We start from the raw sequence: 8,928 nt of genomic DNA on the forward strand, positions 1-8,928 counted from the left end.
TTTAAAAATTTAAGAATCCCTTCTTTACTAATACTTTTTCTTTTAACCCTCTATACAGAACTTTATTAGGGGAGGGTTAGTAGTAAGATTTTATTTCTCTGTGTTGAACAGATTACATCGCGGAGCCCCGGAACCTGGAGAGGTTGGCGCTGGGAAGTTAAGGGAGCTTTTAGGAGGGGTGGTGGCCAGGAACAGTTGGACCTGTCAGGGGTGGAGGTCAAAGGAACCAGGGTCTCAGAAGCGGCCATGCCGGTGGTCTGGGGAAAGTCGTTGGTTTCCTTTTCGGGCACAGGGGCCGATATGGGACTGCGGGGGTGACTAGAGTGGCATCAGGACAGGTGCACAAAGACTGATCTCCGCACTGGAGATCCAGACTGGTCTTGGGTTTGGGGATTTGGAGTTCTGATTTGGATTTGGAGTTAAGCGTTGGTCTTGGGATAGTGTTCAGGTCTCGTCTGCGTCTGGGGGCTTGCCATACGGCTGATGTCAGAGGTTCCAGAAAATGGGCCCCAGATGTACGAAGTTGCAGAAACCACCGCGGGCCCGTTCGCCCACCTCATACTGCCAAACAGCGCGCCTCCGGGAAGTCGACGACAGGACGCAGCTCGCAGCTCACCAGGACTCACAGCCCGCCAGTTGAACCGGCGCTCATTGATTTCAGCCACGGCTTGCCCTGCACGCTCCTGCGCTGAAACTTGACAGAGACGTTGCCCACGAGGCTGTCGCACACATTCACCTCTTCAGGCTCTCCGTACTTTATCTGCAGCTCCCCGAACACCTTGAATGGGTCACCGTAGTGTTCCTGCACCTTCACGCTGCCCACGTGCAATGCGGTCCGTGTGCGGTTTGGGCTGCGTTCGGTGGATTCCGGTACAAGTTGCAGTCGGTTTGTTGCGAAACCAGGAGCACCGGCCCCGGGTGCCGGCAGGCCCGGATTTGTCCTTCTCGGTCCCGCATATCGAAGCTAAATATTCAACCATTTTTATCCGAACCCTCCAACTCTGTCTTACTAATGCTTTTAGTGGAGACTTCGAGGGCTTTAATATTATTTGGTAAAATGAATACAAGAGAATTAAATTTAATGCTTTTAATTAAGGTATCCCCTTTGTTAAAATTGTTTCTGAATTCAAGGTATACAAAAGGATCATATATCCACTCCTTGATTTTCCATGGTGTGAACTAAAGAAGCAAAGAAGTCATTTCCAAGCCTCTTGGATTGCTTCAGAATTTCCAAAATAACGTCACTTGGTTACCAGGTCAGATGAGTGTATTTCTCCTGCTAAATAAAAGAGATGGTTTGTGAATGGACAAAGGAGGGAGATGAGGGGAGAGGGAAAATAGAAGATGAGGGGAGGGAGGAAATAAGGCGGGGAGGGAATACACAGGATTCTTCAGTTGCAGGAATGTTTCATTTACTAGGGTGGGAAGTAGATACGCGGGTGGTTGTGTGCCTTTTTGTACGCTGAAATATTTCCTGATAAAAACGTAACGAATCATTCTTAACTTCATTCCGCCCCTCCAGGGGTGGCCACACATGGTATCGCTCGGTCTCTTTCGGGGAACTGGACTGGCCTACAGTTGGCCCCGCTGCCCCCCTTTCCCGCGGTGACGGCCGCTCCGGGGGTGGGGCGACCTACGCCTCCTGCGGAGAGCTGGGGCCCCAGGACGGGCCTCCGTGTCTCTGCTGGGAATCGAAATGCACTCGCGTTTCGGGACAGTTCCCATCACCCCGAAAAAGGTGAGCGGGCATCAAACTCTGCAGCGGGTCTGCGGAACGGAGCTCGTGCCTCCGGTGAGTCACGCGGGCGCGGGCAGCCCGCAGGGGTGCGGCTCCTGCGCCCGCAGCCCAGCCCCGGGTGGAGTCACTCTGGGCGCGGGGAGGGAACTTGCGCGCGCCGGGACTTTCAAGCCCCCGGCACCAAGGACGGTGAGTTGGGTGGGGATGGGGGGTTGACTTGCCTTTCGGGGTTCTGGGTACGCCAATCTGAGCGGGAAGACCGCACCTTCAGTGAGAGTTCGCCCACAACGAGCCTACAGTCTATTTCTTAACATGTTTGCTTTTTAAAAACAGGTGTCTTGAAAAAGAATTTAAAAAAATAAAAACAGCTGTTTTGAAGTATAATTAACATACATTAAACTGCACATGTTTAAAGCATACAGTCTGATGAATTTTGACATATGTTTAAACCCTTGAAACATTTAAGACAAGGAACATATCAGAGCTGGCTAGCGGAAGAAGACTGAGGCAGTCCTCTCCGGGATAACATTTAAGGACACACACTTCTCTCCATGATCCCTCCCTCCCCCGAAAACCTCTCAGTAATCAAGACAAACGCTACTTTAAGGCGCCTGGGTGGCTCAGATGGTTAAGCGTCTGCCTTGTGCTCAGGTCATGAGCAGACTCAGGGGAGTCTGCTTCTCCTTCTCGCTCTGCCTCTTCCCCTGTTTGTGCTGTTTCGCTCTCTCTCAAATGAATAAATAAAATCTTTTTTTAAAAAGATAAACACTTTTAAAAATCAAAATTAATGCACAAATCCAGTGAACAAAATATCAAAACTTTATTTTTTTTAAAGATTTTTTTAATTTACTTGACAGAGAGAGAGCACAAGCAAGGGGAACAGCAGCCAGAGGGAGAGGGAGAGGGAGAAGCAGGCTCCCCACTGAGCAGGGTGGAGATGCGGGCTCAATCCCAGGATCCTGGGATCATGACCTGAGCCAAAGACAGATGCTTAACAGACTGAGCCAGGGGCCCCATAATATTAAAACTTTAGATACAGGATCCAACCCTGGAATTGCACATGGCTGCCCCACTCCCTCCACCCTAGTCCTGGGTCTCTATCAGTTCTCTCCCTCTTCCACCTCTCTCTCTTTCCGTGTCCTAAATCAGGTGACTATGAATTGTCGGCTTCTGGATTCTCCTGTCTCCTTGATCTGTGGGTCTTCTGCATGTCACAGTGTCTTAATATTAGAGCTTTATTGTTCTTCAAGATTGTTTGGCTATTCTTGACTTACCGCCCTGAGGTCTCTAGTACAATGTTGAATCAAGTAAAAACAGAGATCACCCTTGTCTTATTCCAAAACTCTAGAGGAGAGTTTTCAATATTTCCTCATTGGGTGTGATTTTTAATCGCTTTTGTTTTGTAAGTCATCTTTATCAGATTAAGGAAATTTCTTTTTCTTCCTAATTTGCTAACAATTCTTTAAAAAAATCTGTTGAGGGGCGCCTGGGTGGCACAGCGGTTGAGCGTCTGCCTTCGGCTCAGGGCGTGATCCCAGCGTTATGGGATCGAGCCCCACATCAGGCTCCTCAGCTAGGAGCCTGCTTCTTCCTCTCCCACTCCCCCTGCTTGTGTTCCCTCTCTCGCTGGCTGTCTCTATCTCTGTCAAATAAAATAAAATAAAATAAAATAAAATAAAATAAAATAAAATAAAATAAAATAAAATAAAATAAAATCTTTAAAAAAATCTGTTGAATCTTTGTTCCACTTTGGAGCCTGAGATACTGGGGTGAAGTGTAATATTGTTCAGCAAGATTGGTACCCCTCTCCAGAAGTAGACTATAGTTCTCTGACCCATTGGTGTTAGGATGGGCAATGTGACTTGTTTTGACCAATGAAATAAGAGATGTAATGTGTATTATTTCTAAACAGAAGTTTAAGATGATTTTCCTGCATCTATTGAGGTTACCGTATGGTGTTCTTTTTTTTATTAATGTAGTGAATAGGCTGATTGATCTTCAGATATAAATCACGCTTGGATACCTACAGTGAACCTCTATTTGTCTTGATGTAGTATACTTCTTATATATAGCTCTATTCATTTTCCTTACATTTGATTAACATTATAAAAAGTTTATGTTTATGAGAGAGGTTAGTCTGTAATTTTCTTTTCTTTTAACATCCCTATCAAGTTTTGAAATCAAGGTTAACTGGTCTTGTAAAAAGAGCTAGAAAGTGTTCTCTATTCTATTCTCCAAAGAGTTTGTGTAAGATTGGTGTGATCTCTTGAATAGTGTTCAGAGTAAATTCTCCAAGTAAAAGACAAACATTATTGGACCGAATAAAAAACAACTACATGGACACCCAGCTAAAAACTACATTGCTGTGCTGCTGAGCCATTAAATATGGCTTGTTCCCAAAATCTACCCAGTGGGATGTGATTAGAAATTATGTGTGCGATTTTTGTATCGTGCCCTAAAAAAGAAAATGTGACTCTGCCTTCTCTCTTTTCTACTAGCTGAACTGTGGACAAGACACCAGAAGCTGGGCAGGCGTATTAGGGCACAGCGTGGTTAATTGTAATATTTCAACAAGGTTGGTGTCCCTATCCAGAAGTAGATCATATTCTCTGCCCCACTGGTGTCAGGGCTGGCAACGTGATTTGTTTTGAGCAATGAAATAATGAGCAGACAAAATGTGTATTAGCTCTAAGGAGAATTCTTAAGAGTCATTGAGTGGTTCTGTCATGTTCTTTTTCTTCTGACATAAAATGGGCAATATTCCAGATTCAGCCTGGGTTCTGAAATGAAAAAAGAATAAGAATAAGAAGAAAGAAGGAAGAAGGAAGAAGGAAGACGGAGACGGAGAGGGAGCCGGAGAAGGGGAGGAGGGGGAGGAGGGGGAAGAGAAAGAGGAGGGGGGAGGGGGAGGAGAAGAAGAAGAAGAAGAAGAAGAAGAAGAAGAAGAAGAAGAAGAAGAAGAAGAAGAAGGGGGACTATAGAGCCAAATTAACATTTGTTACTCTAAGTAACAGACTTTTGGGATAACTACAGCAAAACCTGGCCTGCTCTAAGTGATACAGAAATCGGTGCTTAGGGGGAGCACTGCAAAACAACAACAAAACACTAAAATACGTGGCTTTGTTTCCAGGGCCAACCAGTGTGCAATAGAAAAAGTATCACTGGATGCTCGGTAGATGGCAACCTATGTTATGTAGTAGTGAAAGATTTCACAAAACAATCACCTTTAATACCTTGGAATGAAGATGATGTGTTAAGGGAGCCTGTGGATTTTGAGTAAGAGATCAGGAAACAGGTGTTAGTAATTCACCTTGGTTGCTATTTAATAAGATAATACAGAAGGGGAAAAAAACCTAATGTGTTTAGAAAAGCATTTACTTGTTTGCAAGTAAGAAGGAAAGATAATAGAGTATAGACACTTTTGAACTTTTTAGGGTAGAAAGTTGCAAATATGTTTGATCTCCCACTAATAAAAGAAATCTAAGAAAGACCAATTCAAATTCAGCCTCTTGGCAAAGATGCAGTTAATGAAGTGGCCCTTAAGCCTCTCATGGAAACCTCTGAATCAATTAAGTTTGCAGCCAATAAATCCTTACAGTGGACAAAATAGCTCGAGAAAAGAGCCTGAATGCATGGGTCTCCTATGGAAGGCTGTTAAGCTCAAGGTACATGTAATTAAATATACAGAAAGAGTGTAACTCAAAAAGAATTATGGGTATTGGCACATGTAGTAAATTGGAGCCAAACAGATTCAAACAACAACAACAAACACGTTTTTGATAAAGGCAAATAGCCAAAGAGCCATAATAAAAAATTCTGACTCTTTGTGACTTAAAGCAAACCATTAGACCCATTCTGTGGGTAAGTGGTGTGTTGAGAAAGTTGCTCAGCATCTAAGGAGGGCATAGTTACCAATTCCCTCTTTAAATGTGGTTGAAGAAGATGATGGGAAAGGAGGACCTCCATGAGGGTAAAATCAAGAACCATAGGGAATAATGGATGGAGGAACCACTTACTGAGTAAAATTGATCAGGGAACACTCCCTACCCCAGGTAAGAAGTCTTCACAATGTCTGCCCAGAAGGATTTGAGAATTTCTGTGGACCAGTGACTATTCTGTCCTTCCCATTCTTCCCCTATCCAAACTGGAGGTGGGGGGATTGAGGTTATCCCATTACTGCTCCAGCCAACTGGAATTGGAGTTGGCCGTAGATTATCGTCACTCATCACATCATATCATCACCTACATTAACGTTATGTCTTTGCAGCTTTAGGTTTGCTTGATGTTTTCTTACAAGCAAAAATTTTAACTATAAACCCACTGTTTATCTGAGAGAGAGATATATATACATACACAAATAGAGCATGAAGTACTCAGCAGGGCTAGTTATTTGGATTTCTTGTGCAACTATTTAGCCTTTTTTAAGTTCAACATGTAATATTTAAAGACAAATATGGAGAGACCTATGTGTTTGAAATATAAATGATATACGGATTAGCATTTACCTGTGTATTATTAAATACGCAATGAACTGACTGGTAAGCGATGTCTAATAGTATGGCTAGCAATGTAATTTATTCAGATTAAATTTTGGTACAGAGCAGTGAACACTAACCTATGCCTCTGGGTCCTCGTTAATGCCTAAAACTGCCTAGAAATTTCATGTGTCTTAAAAAAAAAATATATATATATATATATATATATATACACACACACATATATTTCATAAATCTATGCTATAGTATCTCTACTGCTGTTCTATTCTTATTATTTTTAAATATGTGCCATTTTTACTACTTAAATATGAATCCATGGTATTCTGGTTATTTGTTCTAACAGTCCTCCGGGGGAAAACTGCTTATCACTCCAGTGATTTTGAGTTTGTAGTTTCATAATCAGTTCTTCATTTCATGATTTTTGTAGCTGACGTGAAGTTATTGATGTGGAAAATAAAAATAAAGGCGATTTCACTGAAAAAATAGTTTGATATTCATTCATGATAAAAACTCTTAGCAAATTAGAAATATTAACAAACTTTTGGAAATTGACAAAGAGGATTTACAACAAAAACATACAGCAAACATTTTTCATAGTTAAAAAAATTTAAAAACCAGAGAAGTCCCCTTAAGGTAAAGAACATAATTTAAAGTGACTACTGTCATCACTTCTATTTAGTGATGTCCTAGAGGTCTTAGCTAATCCATCTGTGAAAAAAAAAATTTTTTTTAAGTGCATAGGGTTTTGAAAGGAAGGCGATCTGGTTGGTTATGTTAAATAAAAAGTGCAGAAAAACCATTAGAACAATGAGAAAATGTGTCAGTTTGTTGGATCCAGAGATCTATGAATGGAAAACAGTTGTATTTATATTATGGAACAGGTAGAAAAAAATATTTTTTTAAAGGCACCATTTAAAACTGCCTCAAAAATTAAGGCTATAGGACTATCTAGCAAACGATTACAAGATCTTTACAGAAAATTGTATATAACAAGCCGTTGAAGAAAATATAAATAAATATGGAGATATAGTATGTTCATGGATTGGAAATCATTGTAATCTCATAGAGATGCCATTGTCTCCAAACTGATCCATAGATATTTGCAGCACAGGTAACCAAAAAATTGTAAAAACTATAAAGATCGAAAAAATCTAAAAGTGTAAAAATACCAAATTTGGGAAGTACTTAGAGAAGGAGAGCTCTGTGGCATAATTGGATCTGGGAGATGACACTTGGGTTCAAAACCTTAGCGAGCCCTTCCTACTGAGGAGTCTGAATCTCAGGAACATAATGTTGACGGGAAAAGTGAGCCCCAAAAAGAGGTCCAAGAAGAACAGGCAAGGTATCGTCCCAATTCCTATAGATGCGTAACAATTATCCCGAAATTCAAGTTGAGTTAACAAACGTTCATTATACTCATGGACCCTGAGGGTTCGGAATGCGGGTAGGGCACAGTGGGGGAGGCTGATTTATGCTTCTTCATTCACTTTCAGCTGGGGGAGGCTTGAAGTTTGGCATTGGCATCCTCTGGAGTTCTCTCCCATGTCTGCGGTTGAGAGTAGGGAGATTGCAGCAGCCGAAGATTCCTCCAGCCTCTCTCGCTGTCTACCCTTTCCCCGCCCCCCATCCCTCTCCCCATTTCTGTCTCGCCGCTCGTTTTAAAAACTGGCTTCCAGTGCATTTCAAAAGCTGTGGGTTCTGGCGACAGGTCTTGGATGTGTTGAGCTGGGGAAACATGTATTGCCATAATTACCATAAAAAGGGGACCTAAAAAAAGCAAAGTGGCGGGAGGGCTGTATCTCCTCAGAGAAGCCCTTGGAGCCGGGTTTGGACTAATCATCGCCGACAGCCCCGAGGTGCTCCTCACACCTCTAGAAATGTGTGTGCCGGAACACGTCTTCCGCGGAGCAACGAGCTCTTCGCCCCTTCGTCCCCTCTGCGCATTAACTCCAGCTCTAGTCCGCGTCAACTGCGCTTTTAGGCGAGGGGACAGTATTTGGGGCTCCGGGTATGCGAGTAGAGCTGGAAAGGTCCCAGCAAAGTCACCCCTCCAGGAGGCGGATAAAATCAAAGGTCCCAGTAAAGTCACGCCTCCAGGAGGCGGATAAAAATCCCAGTACAGTCATCTCTCCAGGAGGCGGATAAAAATCCCAGTACAGTCACCCCTCCAGGAAGAGGATAAAAATAACCCTCGCGTTCAGGCTCAGGCTCGCTCACTTCGCGCGCGCGCGCGCGAGCAAACCTGTTACGTTGATTGGCTAACAGACTGCAGACTCTGCAAATTTCCGGGCCGCGGCGCCAAGGACTGGAACGAATCCGGCGCTCCACGCGAATGCGCGCCCTGACCCGGCCCAGCCAGCAAGTGACCAAAGACAAGGACGACAGCGCGGGCCTCTCTAACGTCTTTCTGTGTTTTTAACTGGCCTTTATTCTTACCATACAGAATATAGAAAATACAGATAAGCAAATCGGAAAGGAGAAATCTGTCTCTTCTGCGAGATAGTTACGGACATCTTTTTTTTTTTTTTTTTAAGTAATCTCTACACCCCAGGTGGGGCTTGAATGTACGAGCCCGCTATCGAGAGTCACGTGTTCCTCGGACTGAGCCAGCTACCTACAGCATGGTTCAGCCACAAGATCTTCCGAAGTCCTAGCAACTAGCGCGCACTTTGCGGAGGCGGAGCGACGCTGCGA

General features: G+C 43.5%; 1 pseudogene; it reads right to left on the reverse strand.

Moving 5' to 3' along the window:
* Positions 1-234: 234 nt before the first annotated feature.
* Positions 235-1,725, reverse strand: LOC148107985 (splicing factor U2AF 26 kDa subunit pseudogene; annotated as a pseudogene).
* Between the last annotated feature and the right edge of the window lie 7,203 nt (positions 1,726-8,928).

The sequence above is a fragment of the Ursus americanus genome, chromosome 23, assembly GCF_024610735.1.
Source record: "Ursus americanus isolate L20-20 chromosome 23, mUrsAme1.1.p, whole genome shotgun sequence".
NCBI classification, from domain to species: domain Eukaryota; kingdom Metazoa; phylum Chordata; class Mammalia; order Carnivora; family Ursidae; genus Ursus; species Ursus americanus.